Source organism: Nicotiana tabacum, chromosome 6, assembly GCF_000715075.1.
Source record: "Nicotiana tabacum cultivar K326 chromosome 6, ASM71507v2, whole genome shotgun sequence".
Classification (NCBI taxonomy): Eukaryota; Viridiplantae; Streptophyta; class Magnoliopsida; order Solanales; family Solanaceae; genus Nicotiana; species Nicotiana tabacum.
The window spans coordinates 83,697,523-83,715,720 of NC_134085.1; positions in this window are offsets into that span (position 1 = coordinate 83,697,523).

Sequence of the window (18,198 nt, forward strand, 5' to 3'; positions counted from 1 at the left end):
ACACCGTTGGCAGAGGTCGATAATCACAGGGTCTATCGGAGGCAAAGATGGCCCCACTGGCCCAGCGGTAAATGGGTAAGTATACACACTGAGGAAATAAACTTTGTATGTCATTATATCCCCCTCAGTAGGAATCTCCACAAGCATCACGTCCCTCCAGCGACAATCAGTCCTCACCCGTTTGACGTCTGATACCGAGCTAATATACTAAGACACATGCTTAGGGTGCCCAGGCTTCGAAGAAGGTCTCTCGACCTTGAAATCGGAATCCGTTGCAAAATATTCTGGAATGCATTCCTCAGCACGAGGAGGCATTACCGCTTTGCCTTTAAATGGAAGCGAAGAGGAGGAGGTCACGCTTTCCTGAGAAGAAAAAACGAAAGTTTTTGACATTCCTAAAAAATTCCAGAAGAGAAAGGGAAGTTGTGTTTCGAGGAAAGAACAAAAGTAAAGGTAGAAGGAAACTTTTTGGGTATTTGTGGTGCAATGAGTTGTAAATAACGAGAAGAGAAATATTTATAGAGGCCCCACACACACGCTAAAGGAGGCCAAGGGACAGCCAACTGCCGTGATCAATGCAAAGGCTTTCAGGGGTTATGTGTATCGTCTTTCGGCACCTTATGACTATCGTCACTGCGGAAGTACCAGGGGGCAGGAATTCAAGGTCATTTCGTATCACTCTCACTCTAAGAAACGCGGGGACTATCTATATACGGTAAAATCGGAGGGTCCAATTTTTCGTCATTATGATGCCTCGTAAGCTCATTTCACAAGGTTCGAGACTAGGGTCGAGGTTCATCCTCGAGGGCTATCAATGCTCGACCTCGGGTCGATGCAGACCAATGACTATGATGGAAAAGTGGGGAGTTACCAAGGCGCACAACTAGGGCTAAAAAGTCTAGTGAGCTAAATTCAGACCCGAATCATGGCATCAACTAGTTGTCACATCCCCATATCTTTGTAATAAATGCACTTGTACTATGTTGGAATTTCCCTTCATATATAAAGGGGACCCTTCTCACTTTGTAAAAATTTATTGCTCCATACTAAATTTATAAGAACATTCTCTCTACTATCTAACACATTTTCTTGATTTCATTGCCCTATTTATTGCCTATATTTATTGTGTTCTACTTAAAGTTCATTATGTATCGCTTATTATTGGCCATAAAGAGTCGTCATTGATTTATTTATAACTATTAATCTCTATCGACCGCCCTTGATATCTCCTAGCCGAGCTTCAAATTCGACCCCAAGGTTAGGCTTGGCACTTACTAAGTACTACTGTGGTGTACTCATGCCCTTTCTGCGCATGTTTTTCTTGAGGCGAGGCGATCCTGCAGATACTTCGAGGTATATCTTCCACGTCCGCAGACCGAAGAGTCCCTTTCCATTCTCTCTTATGGTTTTAGCCCTTCTGTATTTATTTTGATTTAGACATTCTGGAGTTAGAGCGCAATGTATAATTTATAGCTTGTGATTTCATGAGAGTCCGGGTTTTGGGAAGTTGTTTAGTTGAGAGTTATAATTGTATATGCCGAGCGGCATTTTAAACCTTCATTTCGCTTATTTCGTAGTTTTTATTAGTTTTATCTGTTGTTTTCCTTTTTCCACAAATTTGTTAGGCTTACCTAGTGTAGAGACTAGGTGCCGTCATGATAGTTCACGGAGGACGAACTAGGGTCGTGACATTTTATTACTGTTATTTTGTTAGATACTGTTTAGTTGCAGGTTATGTGGTTCTTGTGTCCTAGCCTCGTCACTACTTCACTGAGGTTAGGCTCGACACTTACCAGCACATGTGATCGATTGTATTGATACTACATTCCAGGCTCTTTTGTGCAGATCCCGGTACTTGAGCATACGGTCCATAGCTAGGGGTTGCTGCCTTCAGTCCGTTAAGAGACCCGAGGTAGACATACAGGCGTCCGCAAGCCCTGGCGTCCCCTTCCTATCTAGTTTCTTTCTGTTCTGTTATATTCTAGAGACAGACATGTACTTTCTTGTTCAGACTTTATTTGTAGCTTTCTTATATAGTCCGTAAGATTGTGACACCAGTTTTGGGTGGTTTATGTTTATGGATTCGTATTGGTAATAGCTTAATTGTTAAATTTCATTCTTTTGCTTTATTTATTTCCGTTGTTTATAAAGTGTTAAGTTACAACTATTAAGGAATTAAAAATGAAAAAGGTAAAACAATTGAAATAATTAGTTTGCCTAACTTTCACTAGTAGGCGCCATCACGACTCCCGAGGGTGGGCAATCCGGGTCATGACATATGTATTTATATGTATTATATTAGATAATTGTTGGCATTTATTAAATCCTCTATTTGACATGCCTCAAATTCTTGTTTGTCGAATTTGTTTTATACGATAAATTGGTGTGATTGCTACTTGAATTTATATGTGAATTTTATGTGTTTATTAAATTGATATCTCTCAGAAATAATTATATTATGGGTTTTAATCGGCAAATATATTAATTAAATAAGTTATAATTATGGTATTAATATATTTATTAAAAATTTGGGTTACAGAAAGTGTTGTCGTGATGACCTGGCCGGTCGTCTTAAGAATTAACGCCTCGATCCCCTATAAACTGCTTTTCCCGTGTTTAGTTTTGCTATTTTGATTTTTCGGGATGTTCGGTTTTGAGTTTCGGAGAGTTTTGGTACACTTAGTCCCTAAATGAGAGCTTAAGTTTTGGAAAATTTGACCGTAGTCGGAATAGTGTGAAGACGGCATCGGAGAGCAATTGTGATGGTTCTGTTAGCTCCGTTGGGTGATTTCGGGCTTAGGGGTGTGTTTGGATTGTGTTTTGGAGGTCTGTAGCTAATTTTGTCTTGAAATGCCGAAAGTCAAATTTTAAAGTTTATTGTTTGATAGTGAGAATTTGATCCAAGGGTCGGAATAGAATTCTGGAAGTTGGAGAAGCTCCGTAGTGTTGAATATGACGTGTGTGCAAAATTTCAGGTCATTCGGACGAGGTTTGATAGACTTTTTGATCGAAAGCGTAAATTTAGAGTTTGGGAGTTCTTAGGCTTGAATCCGTGGTTGATTCATCGTTTGAATGTTGTTTTAGCTATTTTAAGGATTGATATAAGTTTGGACAGTGGTATTAGACTTGTTTGTACTTTTGGTTGAGGTCCTAGGGACCTTAGGATGATTTCGGATGGTTGACGTAAGGATTTGGAATTTGGAGTTGCAGCTGAAGACTGCTGTCATACCTCCATCTGTGGTTGAGTGGCCGTAGGTGCGACTCCCGCAGATGCGGAATCAAATCGCAGAAGTGGCCAGATGAGGAAGGGGCAGGAGCTGCAGAAGCGGGAGATTTACCGCAGAGGCGGTGCTGCATCTGCGAATGGGGAGCTGCAGGTGCGGAAAAGTCTAAGTTAGTAATTTGTCGCAGAAGCGATTGTTGGTCCACAAAAGCGGGACCGCAGGTGCGGTCCCATGACTGCAGAAGCGGATTAGTTGTTCAGAAACATATAAATACTTGCCTTCGCGAATTTGAGCTATTTTCACCTCTTTTTAAACGGGAAGAAGCCTTGGGGAGCATTTTTAGAGAGATTTTCAGAGGATTTCATTGGGGCAAGGTCTTTGGTCCCTAAACTCTTTATTGAGGTGATTTTAATCATTATAAGCATGAAAATTTAAGGAAAATCAGTGATAATTTGGGGGTTAGGGCTTGATTAATTAGAGACCTTTGAGTGATGATTTGAGGGACCATTTAAGGTCCGATTTTGGTACTTTTGGTATCACTAAACTCGTGAGAGTGTGAGGATTCTGGAAATGTAAATTTTACCCGATTTCGAGATGTGGGTCCAAGGTGCGTTTTGGTCATTTTGCCTAATTTCGTGTACTAGCTTAGAATTTCTTTGTAGAATCAGTTACTTGAAATGTTATTTACATTATGAAATTGAATTGAATAGGTTTGGGCCATTTGGAGTTGAGTACTCGTGGAAAAAGCATGGTTTCGAATTAATTTGATGGTTCAAGGTAAGTGGCTTGCCTAACCTTGTGTGGGGGACATTCCCCTTAGGATTTGGTATTGTGGTAATTGAAATGCCTTGTACGTGAGGTAACGAGTGCGTACTTGTGCTAATTGTTGAAAAATATGTTTTCACTAAAGTAGTTTTAGTTGTGTTTTCCTTTCCTACTTACTGTACTTGAAATTTTAGCCTGTTGTTAGCTTAGAGAAACATGTTTAATTGACTTAATTATTTTATTGCTTAAACTGCCTTAATTGTATTAGGTGAAGCATTTTAGGTTAGAATTACCTATCTTATTTGGTATGAAATTGAGCTTAATTGAGTATTCCTCGTGTTGTTGCTGTGTGTTTTTGCTTTGGGACTACGACACGGCATCCCGGGAGATCAATTCTATGTATCTATGATTTGAGCTGAGCTGCGGGATACCGAGAGATCCCTAGCACGTATATTGAGGATACTAAGAGATCCTCAGGATACCAGGGTATCCCTATCATATATTGAGGATACCGAGAGATCCTCGGGATACCAAGAGATCCTTGGGATACCAAGAGATCCTAGGCATATATTGAGGATACCAAGAGATCCTCGGGATACCAAGAGATCCCTCGGGATACCAAGAGATCCCGGGCACACATTGAGGGCACTAAGAGATCCTCGGGATACTGAGATATCATCGGTTATTATCTTTATGAAGAGTAGTATTCCTTGTGATTGTTTTTGCCTTTATTTCAGTTGCAGTTATCTTTATTATCCTATATTAATTCTTATCGTGATCTTTCAACTGTACTGCTTTATTTTATACTGTCACATCGTATATTTTATTTAATCTCAGTAGGGCCCGACTTTCCTCGTCACTACCCGACCGAGGTTAGGCTTGACACTTACTAAGTACCGATGTTGTGTACTCATGCCCTTTCTATGCATGTTTTTCATACGCAGATCCAGGTACCTCAACCCAGACTTATCACACTTGAGACGAGGCATTCGTAAAGACTCCGAGGTATATCTTCCGTGTCCGCAGACCGAAGAGTCCCTTTCTACTCTCCCTTTGAAGTATTAGCCCTTCTGTATTTTCTTTTTTTGTTAGATATTTTGGAGATAGATACTTGTATACATTCAAAGACTTGTGATCATGAGATTCCGGGTTTTGGGAAATGTATTTAGTTTTTGAGAGTTAACATTGTGTATGCCGAGCGTCACTTATAAATGCTATTTTATTTCACTATTTCAGCTTTTAATTGTTTTCTTACGCAATTTGGTTTATCTTCCGCATTTTTAGGCTTACTTAGTTGTAGAGACTAGGTTCCATCACGATGGTTCACGGAGGGCGAACAGGGGTTGTGAAAAGTTGGTATCAGAGCTCTAGGTTCATAGGAGTCATGAATCACAAGCCGGTTTATTAGAGTCTCGTGGATCGGTACGAAAATGTCTATACTTATCAGTGAGATGCTATGTAACTGTTAGGAAAATTCCACTTCATTTGATTTCCTTGTCGTGCGATATTTGATGTCACAATTCTAAACTTCTGTCTTCTATTCTCTCACAGATGGTGAGGACACGTGCTACCTGAGATGATCAGGCACCCATGCCCCCTACTGCAGCCGTCAGAGGCTGGGGCCGGGGTAAAGGCCGAGGCCGCGCATGTGGTGTAGCTAGAGAACCTGCACGAGCTGCCACCAAGGTATCACCACCAGTTCCATCCAGAGTCCAGGCACCTTACACCTACTGCTACTACTACTCCAGCACTTCAGGAGACTCTGGCACAGTTCATGAGCATGTACCACTTTGGCTTGGGCAGGGTTGCTTCCCATTGCTGCAGCTACATCTAAGGCCAAGGGGAGAGCATAGACTCCCGTCGCCCGCACTCCTGAGCAGCGAGTGCATGTTGAGGAGGTTCCCGAGATTATTCTTGTACCGCTTGCAGTCCAAGATTAGCCCGACGGCAGGGCAGCGGTTTCCGAGGATGAGCAGCTAAGGCTGAAGAGGTTCACGAAGTACAAGCCTCCTGTATTTAGTGGTCTAGCATCGGATAATGCTCTGGGATTTCAAGATGAGTGTTACCACATTCTCCGTACCATGGGTATATTAGGGTCGAGTGGGGTTTCCGTCACTACCTTCCAACTTCGAGGAGCCGTCTATGAGTGGTGGCTCACCTATGAGTTAGACAGTCCAAATGAGGCTGCTTCACTAACTTGGACTCAGTTTTCAGATCAATTCCTGAGAGAGTATGTTCCTCGGAGCCTTAGGGATGCATGGTACGCGGAGTTTGAGCATTTACGCCATAGTTCTATGACTGTCTTAGAGTATGCTATCTGTTACACTAGTTTGTCTAGACATGCACCAGCCTTGGTTTCTACTATTCGCGAAAGGGTTCGCCGGTTTATTGAGCGGCTTATTCCCAGCATCAGGTCTAGCATGTCTCGTGAGTTGGAGATGGATATTTCTTATCAGCAGGTGGTGAGCATTGCTAGGAGGATTGATGGTACGCATGCTAGGGAGAGAGAGGAGAGGTAGAGGTCACCCTAGAGGGGGAGGCCAGGCCCGATACTATGCCCTTCCTGCCCGTACCGAGGATGTTGCCTCCGATTCTGTCATCACAGGTATTATACTGGTTTATCACAGATATGCATTGGTTCTATTCGATCCAGGCTCCACTTACTCTTATGTGTCTTCTTATTTTGCTCCGTATTTGGGTGCAACTAGGGATTCTTTGAGTTCTCCTACTTATGTTTCTACTCCTTTGGGATATTCTATTGTTGTGGACCGCATTTGTCGGTCGTATTTGGTTTCTCTTAGTGGTTTTGAGACTAGAGCCGATTTATTGTTACTCAACATGGTAGATTTTGATATTATCTTGGGCATGGACTAGTTGTTGCCCCATTATGCTATCCTTGATTGTCACGCCAAAATCGTGGCGCTAGCTATGCTAGGTGTACCTCGTATTGAGTGGTGGGGTACTTTACATCACACTCCCAATAGAGTTATTTCTTTTCTTAAGGCTCAGCGAGTGGTTGAGAAGGGGTGTGATGTGTATTTATCTTATGTGAGAGATGTCAGTATTGATACTCCTTCAGTTGATTCAATCCCAATAGTATGGGATTTTTACGATATGTTTCCAACTGATCTTTCGGGCATGTCGCCTAATAGAGATATTGATTTTGGAATTGATTTGTTGCCGGTCACTCAACCCATTTCTATTCCTCCGTATCAAATGGCTCCTCATGTGTTGAAGGATCAGTTACAAGAATTACTTCATAAGGGTTTTATTTTGCCCAGTGTACCGTCTTGGGGTGCTCCTATCTTGTTTGTGAAGAAAAGGGATGGTTCTATGCTTATGTATATTGATTACCGCAAGTTTAACAAAGTTATAGTGAAGAACCATTATCCCTTACTTTGTATGGATGATCTGCTTGACCAGCTTCGGGGCGCGCGAGTGTTTTCTAAGATTGACTTATGCTCAGTTACCATCAGTTGAAGATTCGGGAGCCAGATATCCCGAAGACTGCTTTCAGGACTCGGTGTGGTCATTACGATTTCCTTGTTATGTCATTTGGGCTGACCAATGCCCCAGCAGCCTTTATGTACTTGATGCGCAATGTGTTCCCGCCGTATCTTGACTCGTTCATCATTTTCTTTATTGATGATATTCAGGTATATTCCCGGAGTCAGGAACATCATGAGAAGCACCTGAGGACTGTGCTTCAGACTCTGAGAGAGAAGAAGTTATATGCTAAGTTCTCGAAGTGTGAGTTTTGGTTGGATTCCGTGGCATTCTTGGGTCACGTGGTTTCTAGTGAGGGGATAAAGGTGGATCCGAAAAAAGTAGAAGTAGTGTAGAGTTGGCCTAGACCATCCTCAGCTATAGAGATCCGTAGTTTTCTTGTCTTGGCGGATTATTACTGTCATTTTGTTGAGGGGTTTTCATCGATTGCAGCCCCTCTGACCAGACTGACCCAGAAGGTTGTTCCGTTCCAGTGGACAGAAGAGTGTGAGGTGAGCTTTTAGAAGCTCAAGACAGCTTTGACTATAGCCCAAATTTTGATACTACTTACCGGTTCGGGGTCTTACACTGTCTATTGTGATGCCTCGAGAATTGGCCTTGGAGCGGTTTTGATGCAGAACGGTAGGGTGATTGCCTACACGTCAAGACAGTTAAAGGTTCACGAGAAGAATTATCCCATCCACCACATTGAGTTAGCTGCCATTGTTCACGCCGTGAAGATCTGGCGTCATTACTTGTACGGTGTCCCCTGTGAGATTTATACTGATCATCTGAGCTTACAGCACTTGTTCAAACAAAAGGATTTAAATTTGCGCCAAAAGAGATGGTTAGAGTTGCTGAAGGACTATGATATCACTATTTTGTATTATCTGGGCAAGGCAATGTGGTGGTCGATGCTTTGAGTCGCCGAGCAAAGAGTTTGGGAAGTTTGTCTTATTTACCAGCATCGGAGAGGCCTATAGCGATGGATGTTCAGGCCTTAGCCAGCTAGTTTGTGAGATTGGATCTTTTGGAGCCCAGTCGGGTTCTAGTGTGCGTGGTTTCTCGGTCTTCCTTATTTGATCATATCAGGGAGCGTCAGTATGATGACCCTCATTTGCTTGTCCTCAAGGAAAAGGTTCAGCATAGCGATGCCAAAGATGTGACTATTGGTGATGATGGGGTATTGAGGATGCAGGTCCGGATTTGTGTACCCAATGTTGATGGGCTTCGGGAGTTGATTCTGGAGAAGGCCCATAGCTCGCGGTATTCCATTCATCCGGGTGTCGCGAAGATGTATCCGGATTTGAGGCAACACTATTGGTGTAGGCGGATGAAGAAAGATATAGTTGGATTTGTAGCTCGGTGTCTCAACTGTCAGTAGGTGAAGAATGAGCACTAGAGACCTGGTGGGTTGCTTCAGCAGATAAAAATTTTTGAGTGGAAGTGGGAGCAGATCACCATGGACTTTGTAGTTGGGCTCCCACAGACTTTGAGAAAGTTCGATTCTATTTGGGTGATTGTGGATCAACTGACCAAGTTTGCACACTTTATTCCTATGAGTACTACCTATTCTTCGGATCTTCAAGTGGAGATTTATATCCGGGAGATTGTTTGTCTGCACGGTATTCAAGTTTCCATCATATAACAGAGGGGTATTCAGTTCATATCACGGTTCCGAAGGGCCGTTCAACATGAGTTGGGTACTTGGGTGGAGTTGAGTATAATATTTCATCCTCAGACGGACGGACAGTCCGAGCGCACCCTCAGAGTTTTTAAAAGATCGGAACAAGTTTGAATGATGTTATGGGATTTGTTGACATGTTTGGTTGAGGTCCCGAGGGCCTCGGGTGAATTTTGGCTAGTTAGACGGATCAAATCTTGTTGAGGGAAGTTGCAGATTTTCTGTTGTTGGTGTTGCAGATTTTTGGCCTTTGCGTTTGCGAGAGGGCTCTCGCGTTCGCGAAGGGATGAGTAGTGAGGCAGTTAATTTGGTCTTCGTGTTTGCAATGTTGGTCCCGCATTCGCGTAGAGTAAATGGGAGTAGTTGGGGTCCAGGTTCATTTGTTCTTCGCGTTCGCGAGCTAGAGGTCGCGTTCGCGATGGGTTGAGCAGCTGAAGCTTCGCGTTCGCATTCGCGGAGAAAGATTAAGTGGTCAATAGATTTTTTGCTTCGCGAACGCGAGACTTTGACCGTGTTCGCGAAGAAGGAATTTAAATCGCTGGGCAGAATGTTTAAAAGACCACTTTAGCGATTTTTGGCCATAGTTTACCATTTCTGAGTCGGTTATGGAGCTTCTTGGGGGAGATTGAAGGGGGAATTCAAGATAAATTCTTGGAGGTAAGATTTTTAGACTCAATACTCGATCCTATTGTGATTTCTACCTAATTAGACATGAAATTTGTGGAATCTAAAGCCTAAAAATTAGGGAGTTAGGGCTTGGAAATTGGAAACCTTAATCTTGGGATTTGAGGGGTCATTTGTGGTCGGATTTTGGTATTCTTGGAATGTATGAACTCATGGGAGAATAAGGATTCCATTGATATGACTTTTATCGAATTTCGAGATGTGGGCCCGGGGTCGGGTTTGGCCTATTTCGGGATTTTTTTATCCAAATTGGTTATTTTCGAGTGGGCTTTGTTCCCTTAGCATATTTTGATGGTATAAATCTGTTTTTGGTTAGATTTGGAGCATCTGGAGGCCGAGTCGAGAGGCAAAGGCATTGTAGGCTAGAGTTTGGACCGGATAGAGGTAAGTAATGATTGTAAATGCTGTCCTAAGGGTATGAAACCCCAGATTTCATATCGTTGTGCTACTTTCAGGTGACGCACACGCTACATGACGATCGTGGGGTCGTGCACCGTTGGAGATTGTGACTTAATCTGTGTCGTATATATCACGTATTTGATTAAACCTTGTTTGTTATCATTGTGTTTTGGGAAAGTATTATCATGTTTTTGGCTGAATGCCATATTAGGGCCTCATGCCAACTGTTTTGGACCCTTAGGGGATTTTTGCTACTATTCCTCACTATTTTGACTTTATATTTGTACTCAGTCATGCTATATTTTACTATTTTCATAACTCAGTCATATTTACTCCGTTTTGATATTTTAAATGATATTTTGTGCCGGGCATCATGTTTTACTGTTGTCCGAGTGGCTTGAGAGATTTCTGACTGAGTGAGGTCGAGGGCCTGTATTGTGAGGATATTATGGGATCGGGCTGCACGCCGCAGTAGTGTTGTACTGATTCATTACTATGAGGCCGAGGGCCTGGTTTGTTATGCCACAAGGTGTCTTGTTATGAGCCTGAGGGCCTATTTGATTATGCCACTAGATGGCTTGTTATTGCGCTTGGGCTGTATGAGCCCCTCCAGGAGTCTACACATCCTCAGTAAGCGTGGGTACCCAGTATGAGATGTGATATTGCCCGAGGGGCTGTTGTTGTTCTTGTTATTTCTCGAGGTTCTGATACGAGGGATTATGAGGTAGCCCGAGTGGCTGTTTACATTTCCATTATTTTCTCACTATTTACATCAGTCGCTTGAACTATTGAAAGTTGTTTTAAAAAGGTCTTACTAAACTGAGGTGTTTTAATAAGTGTTATTGCTTTACTACATTTTTTTGGACTTATACTGTTATGTTGTAGTGTTATGCTATGGTTTACGTATTGTCTTACTGCTCAGCTCTCTTTACTTTTATTACTTATTGAGTTGGCGTACTCACATTACTCCCTGCACCCTATGTGCACATCCAAGAGTCTCGGGTCATGCTAGCAAGTGTTAATTTGTCATCCAGCAAGCTTTCGGAGTTGACTAGTTAGGTGTTTGGCGTCCGCAGCCTAGTGCTTCTCCTTCCTATCTTTATTCTACTTTGTACTAGCTTGTTTCAGACTATGTTGTCTTTTCATATTTCTAGACGAGTTGTAGTTTCTCATGACTAGTGACACTCCGATGTCAGGCTGTGTTTTGTTTCCGCACTGTTCTATTCTACCTTACATTTTGGGAGTTTTAGCTTATTAATGACATTAAATGACTTATTATAATTGTTTGGTTTGTTTGGGGTTTGTGTCAGCTGGCTTAGTTCTACAATAGGCGCCATCATGACCAGGTCTATTTTAGGGTCGTGACAAGTTGATATCAGAGCCTAGGTTACATAGGTCTTACTAGTAATGAGCAGGATTAGTAGATCCTCGGGGATCGGTACGGAGACGTCTGTATTTATCCTCAGGAGGCTGCAAAACCTTTAGGAAAAAATTCATATTCTTGAATTCTTGTCGTGTGAATCTGTTGATCTAGTACTAAACTTCTGTTATTCTATTCTCTGATAGATTGTGAGGACACGTGCTACCGGTCAGGATGGACGACCACTAGTACCACCAGCTGTGGCCACTAGAGGCCGAGGATGCGGTCGAGGCCGTGGTAGGGCAGGGTTATAACCCGTACAGCAGCTATGGAAGCACTTGTAGATCCACCAGCCACCCAGTTTATGATTAGGTCCTAATTATGGACGCTCCAACAGTGCACCAGCTCAGGCACCAGCTGTGCCTATTGTGATTCCAGGCCTTCTAGAGGCCTTTACCCAGATTCTATCAGTATGCACTGGCCTAGCTCACAGGGAGGAGCTGCGCAAGCAGTTCAAGTAGTTACGACAGGATGATTTGACTGTGACATAGTATGAGATTAGGTCCTCGGAGTGAGCTCATCATGCTGTTTGGTTGGTTCCTACGGATAGGGAGAGGATTAGGGGGTTCGTTGTTGGCCTCACATATCAGCATCGAATTCTGATGACTAGGGAGAGGGTGTCAGGTGCTACTTTTGAGGAGGTTGTTGATATCGCTCGTGAGATTGAGTTAGTTCTTTGCCAGGAGCAAGATGAGAGGTAGGCCAAGAGGCCTCGGCAATCTGGTAGTTTTGGGGGTGCTCTTTCAAGAGGTTAGTTTAGGCACGGCAGACGACGCCCATTCAAGCATGCTCAGTCAGCCCGCCCAGGATATCGTGGGGCATCATCGGGCCATGGTTCTCACAATTCTCATCAGGTCCATTCATCACTCATTGCCCTTCCAGCCCAGAGTTCGTCCTGTGTTACATCTGTTTAGGGCTCTTCTATGCAAGGTGCATCTGCTAGTCATTCTGGTGCTAGGGGTTCCGTTCAGTCTTCGTCTCCAGCACCAGGGAGTTGTTATGAGTGTGGAGAATTGGGTCATATGTGGAGGAAGTATCCTCGTCGTCTTGGTGATTCATCTAAGCAGAGGAGTCAGCCATCGACTTCAGCACTAATTACATCGCCACCCACCCAGCCAGTTAGGGGTGGAGGGCAGTCAGCTAGGGGTCACCCAAGAGGGGGAGGTCGATCAGGTGGTGGTCAGGCCCATTTTTATGCACTCCTAGCTAGACCTGATGCTATTGCTTTAGATGCTGTGATTACAGGTATTGTCTCCGTTTGCCACAGAGATGCCTCTATATTATTTGATCCTGGTTCCACTATTTCATATGTGTCATCATATTTTGCTCGTTATTTGGGTATGCCCTGTGAGTCTTTTGTTTCATCTGTTCATGTATCTACGTCGATGGGTGATACTATTGTTGTGGACCGTGTGTACCGGTCGTGTGTGGTGATTATTGGGGGTATGTTGACCCGAGTGGACCTTTTGTTACTGTGTATGGTGGACTTTGATGTGATATTAGGCATGGATTGGCTATCTCTATGTAGTGCTATATTGGACTGCCATGCTAAGATAGTGACGTTGGCTATGCCGGGTGTGCCACGGATTGAGTGACGAGGTTCGAATGATTATATTCCCAGTAGGGTGATATTATTTCTGAAGGTCTAGCGTATGGTTGGGAAAGGGTTTCTTTTATACTTAGCCTTTGTGAGGGATGTTAGTGCAGAGACTCCCTATATTGATTTTGTTCCAGTAGTGAGGGATTTCCTCGTTGTGTTTTATGCAGACCTGCCGGGCATGCTCCCGACCAGGGATATTGATTTTGGTATTGACTTGGTGCCGGGCACCTAGCCCATTTCTATTCCACCATATCGTATGGCACCATCGGAGTTGAAGGAGTAGCTTTAGGAACTCCTTGATAAGGGGTTCATTCGGCCTAGTATGTCGCCTTGGGGTGCGCCTATTCTATTTGTGAAGAAGAAGTATGGCACGATGAGGATGTGCATTGATTATAGGCAGTTGAACAAGTATCCTTTGCCTCGTATCGATGATTTATTTGACCAGCTTCAGGGAATGAGAGTGTTCTCCAAGATTGATCTTCGGTCAGGGTATCACTAACTGAAGATCAGGGACTCGAATATTCTTAAGAAAGCTTTCAGGACCTGATATTGTCATTATGATTCCTGGTGATGTCTTTTAGGCTAACCAATGCCCCGGCAACATTCATGCATTTGATGAACATCGTGTTTAGGCCTTATCTCGACTCATTTGTCATAGTTTTCATTGATTATATTCTGGTATAATCACGTAGTCAGGAGGAGCATGCGGAGCATTTGAGAGTTGTGTTGCAGAGATTGAGGGAGGAGAAGCTTTATGCAAAGTTCTCTAAGTGTGAGTTTTGGATTGGTTCAGTTGCTTTCTTGGGGCACATGGTGTCCAGTGAGGGTGTTTAGGTTGATCACACGAAGATAGAGACGGTTCAGAGTTTTCCCAAACTGTCCTCAGCCACAGAGATTCGCAGCTTTCTTGGTTTGGCAGGTTACCACCGTCGGTTCATTCAGGGATTTTCATCTATAGCATCACTCTTGACCAAGTTGACTCAAAGGGGTGCTCCTTTCATGTGGTCGGATGAGTGTGAGGTGAGCTTTCAGAAGCTCAAGACTGCTTTGACCATAGCTCTAGTGTTAGTTTTGCCATCAGCTTCAGGTTCATATACCGTGTATTGTGACACTTTGAGAGTTGGTATTGGGTGTGTGTTGATGCAGGAGGGTAGAGTTACTGCTTATGCTTTTCATTAGTTGAAGCCCCATGAGAAGAACTACCTTGTTCATGATCTAGAGTTGGCTACCATTGTTCACGCGTTGAATATTTGGAGGCGTTATTTGTATGGTGTATCCCCTGAGGTGTTCACTAATAATCATAGCCTCCAGCACTTGTTCAAATAAAAGAATCTCAACTTGAGGTAGCGGATATGGTTGGAGCTGCTAAAGTATTATAATATTACTATCCTGTACCATCCAGGTAAGGCCAATGTAGTGGCTAATGCTTTGAGTAGGAAGGCGGTGAGTATGGGGAGTTTGGTGTATATTCCTGTTGGGGAGAGACCTTTTGCAGTTGATGTTCAGGACTTGGCCAATTGGTTCGTAAAGTTGGATATTTTGGAGCCCAGTCGGGTATTGGCTTGTGTGATTTCTCGGTCTTCCTTATTTGATCGCATCAGAGAGCGTCAGTATGATGATCCTCATTTGCTTGTCCTTAGGGACAGATTTCAACACGATGATGCCAGAGATGTGACTATTGGTGATAATGAGGTATTGAGGATGCAGGGATGGATATGCGTGCCCAATGTAGATGGGCTTCGGGAGTTGATTCTGGAGGAGGCCCATAGCTTGCGGTATTCCATTCATCCGGCTGTTGCAAAGATGTATCAGGATCTGAGACAGCATTATTGATGGAGGAGAATGAAGAATGACATTGTAGGATTTCTATCTTAGTGTCTCAATTGTCAGCAGCTGAAATATGAGCATCAGAGACCGGGTGGCTTGCTTCAGCAAATGGATATTCTAGAGTAGAAGTGGGAGCGGATCATTATAGACTTCATAGTCGGGCTCCCATGGACTTTGAAGAAGTTCGATGCTGTTTGGGTGATTGGATTGGCTGACCAAGTCCACACACTTTATTCCTGTGTGTACTACCTATTTTTCAGAGCGGTTGGCAGAAATCTATATCCCAGAGGTTGTTCAATTGCATGGTGTCCCAGTTTCCATCATTTCAGATAGAGGTACTCAGTTTACTTCACAGTTTTGGAGAGCCGTACAGAGAGAGTTGGGTACTCAGGTAGAGCTGAGTACAACTTTTCACCATCAGACGGACGGTCAGTCCGAGCACACTATTCAAATATTGGAGGATATATTGTGTGCTTGTATCAATACGTTTGGAGGGTCATGGGATTAGTTTCTACCTCTCGCAGAGTTTGCTTGTAACAACACTTATCAGTCGAGTATTCAGATGGCTACATATGAGGCTTTATATGGGAGACAGTGTAGATCTACAGTTGGTTGGTTTGAGCCCGACAAGGTTAGGCTTTTGGGTATAGACTTGGTGCAGGATGCATTAGACAAGGTAGAGGTGATTCAAGAGAGGCTTCGTACAGCGCAATCGAGGCAAAAGAGTTATGCTGACAGGAAGGTTCGAGATGTGTCATACATGGTTGGGGAGAATATTCTATTGAAGGTTTCACCTATGAAGGGTGTTATGAGATTTGGGAAGAAGGGCAAATTGATCCCTCGGTTCATTGGGCCTTTTGAGGTGTTTCGGAGGATTGGGGAGGTGGCTTATGAGCTTGCTTTGCCACCCATCTTGTCAAGTGTGCATCTGGTATTTCATGTTTCTATGCTCCGGAAGTATATTGGCGATCCGTCTCATGTTTTGGATTTCAGCACGGTTCAGTTAGATGGTGATTTGACTTATGATGTGGAGCTAGTGGCTATTTTGGAGCGTCAGGTTCGAAAGTTGAGATCAAAGGATATAGCTTCAGTGAAGGTACAGTGGAGAGGTCGGCCCATGGAGGAGGCTACTTGGGAGATCGAGCGGGAGATGCGGAGCAGATATCCTCACCTATTTGAGACTTCATGTATGTTTCTTGACCCATTCAAGGATGGACGTTTGTTTACGAGGGGGAGGATGTAACGATCCGGCTGGTCATTTCATGAGTTACCGCTCCATTTCCCCTATTTCTGTTTCTTATTGTCTTGTTCAGCTGTATTATGTGATATCGGGTTGGTTGGTTCGGATTCTGAGAGGTTTTGGAAAGGGATAAAATAATTAGTTTCTTTTGAGTAAGCTTAGGTTGGAAAAGTCAACCGAATGTTGACTTAAGTGAAAAAGGGCTCGGATATGAATTCCAAAGGTTAGGATAGCTTTTGGACGATGATTTGGGACTTAGTAGCGTGATCGTAATGGGTTATGGAAGTTTGCAGTAGATTTATGCTTGAATTGGTGAAATTGGAATTTTGGCGTATATAGGGGTCGGAATGGAATTTTGGATGTTTGATTATGTCCATGGTATCATTTGTGACGTATGTGCAAAATTTCAGGTCATTCAGACGAGGTTTGATAGACTTTTTGATCGAAAGCAGAATTTGGATGTTTTGGAATTCTTAGGCTTGAATCTGATGATGATTTGGTGTTTTGAGTGTTCCGAAGATTGGAACAAGTTTGAATGATGTTCTGTAATATGTTGGCATATTTGGTTGAGGTCCCGAGGGCCTCAGGTGAGTTTCGGATGGTTAAACGGATCAAATCTTGTTGAGGGAAGTTGCAGATTTTCTGCTATTGGCGTTGCAGAATTTTGGCCTTCGCGTTCGGGAAAGGGCTCTCGCGTTCGCGAAGGGATGAGTAGTGAGGCTGTTAATTTGGCCTTCATGTTTGGGATGTTGGTCCCGCTTTTGCGAAGGGTTAGGTTCAGTTTTCATCGCGAACGCAATGAGGTTCCCACGTCCGCGTAGAGTAAATGGGAGCATCTGGGGTCAAGTTTCATTTATGCTTCGCGTTCGCGGGCTAGAGGTCGCGTTCGCGATGGGTTGAGAAGCTGAAGTTTCGCGTTCGCATTCAGGAGGTCACGTTCATTAAGAAAGATTAAGTGGTCAACGGATTTTGTGCTTCGCGAACGCGAGGCTTTGACTGCGTTTGCGAAGAAGGAATTTAAATTGCTGGGCAAAATGTTTAAAAGAGCACTTTAGCGATTTTTGGCCATAGTTCACCAGTTTTGAGTCGATTTTGGAGCTTCTTGGGGAGATTGAAGGGGGAATTCAAGATAACTTCTTGGAGGTAATATTTTTGGACTCAATACTCGATCCTATTGTAATTTCTACCTAATTAAACATGAAATTTGTGGAATCTAAAGCCTAAAAATTGGGGAGTACGGGCTTGGAAATTGGAGACCTTAATCTAGGGATTTGAGGGGTCATTTGTGGTCGGATTTAGGTATTCTTAGTATGTTTGAACTTGTGGGAGGATGAGGATTCCATTGATGTGACTTTTATCGAATTTCGAGACGTGGGCTCAGTGGTCGAGTTTGGCCAATTTCGGGATTTTTGATGTAAATTGGTTATTTTTTAGTGGGCCTTGTTCCTTTAGCATATTTTGATGCTATAAATCTATTTTTGGTTATATTTGGAGCACCTGGAGGCCGAGTCGAAAGGCAAAGGCATCGCGGGCTAGAGTTTGGACCGGATAGAGGTATGTAATGATTGTAAATGCCGTCCTGAGGGGATAAAACCCCGGATTTTACATCGTTGTGCTACTTTTAGGTGACGCACATGCTAGATGACGAGCGTGGGGTCGTGCACCATTGGGGATTGTGAATTAGTTCGTCTCGTATGACTGTTAAATCGTGTATTTGATTAAAACTTGTTTGTTATGAGGTCGAGGGCCTGTTTGATTATGCCAAGAGATGGCTTGGTATGACGCTTGGGCTATAGGAGCACCTCCAGGAGTCGGCACACCCCCAGTGAGCGCGGGTACCCAATAGGAGATGTGATATTGCCTGAGGGC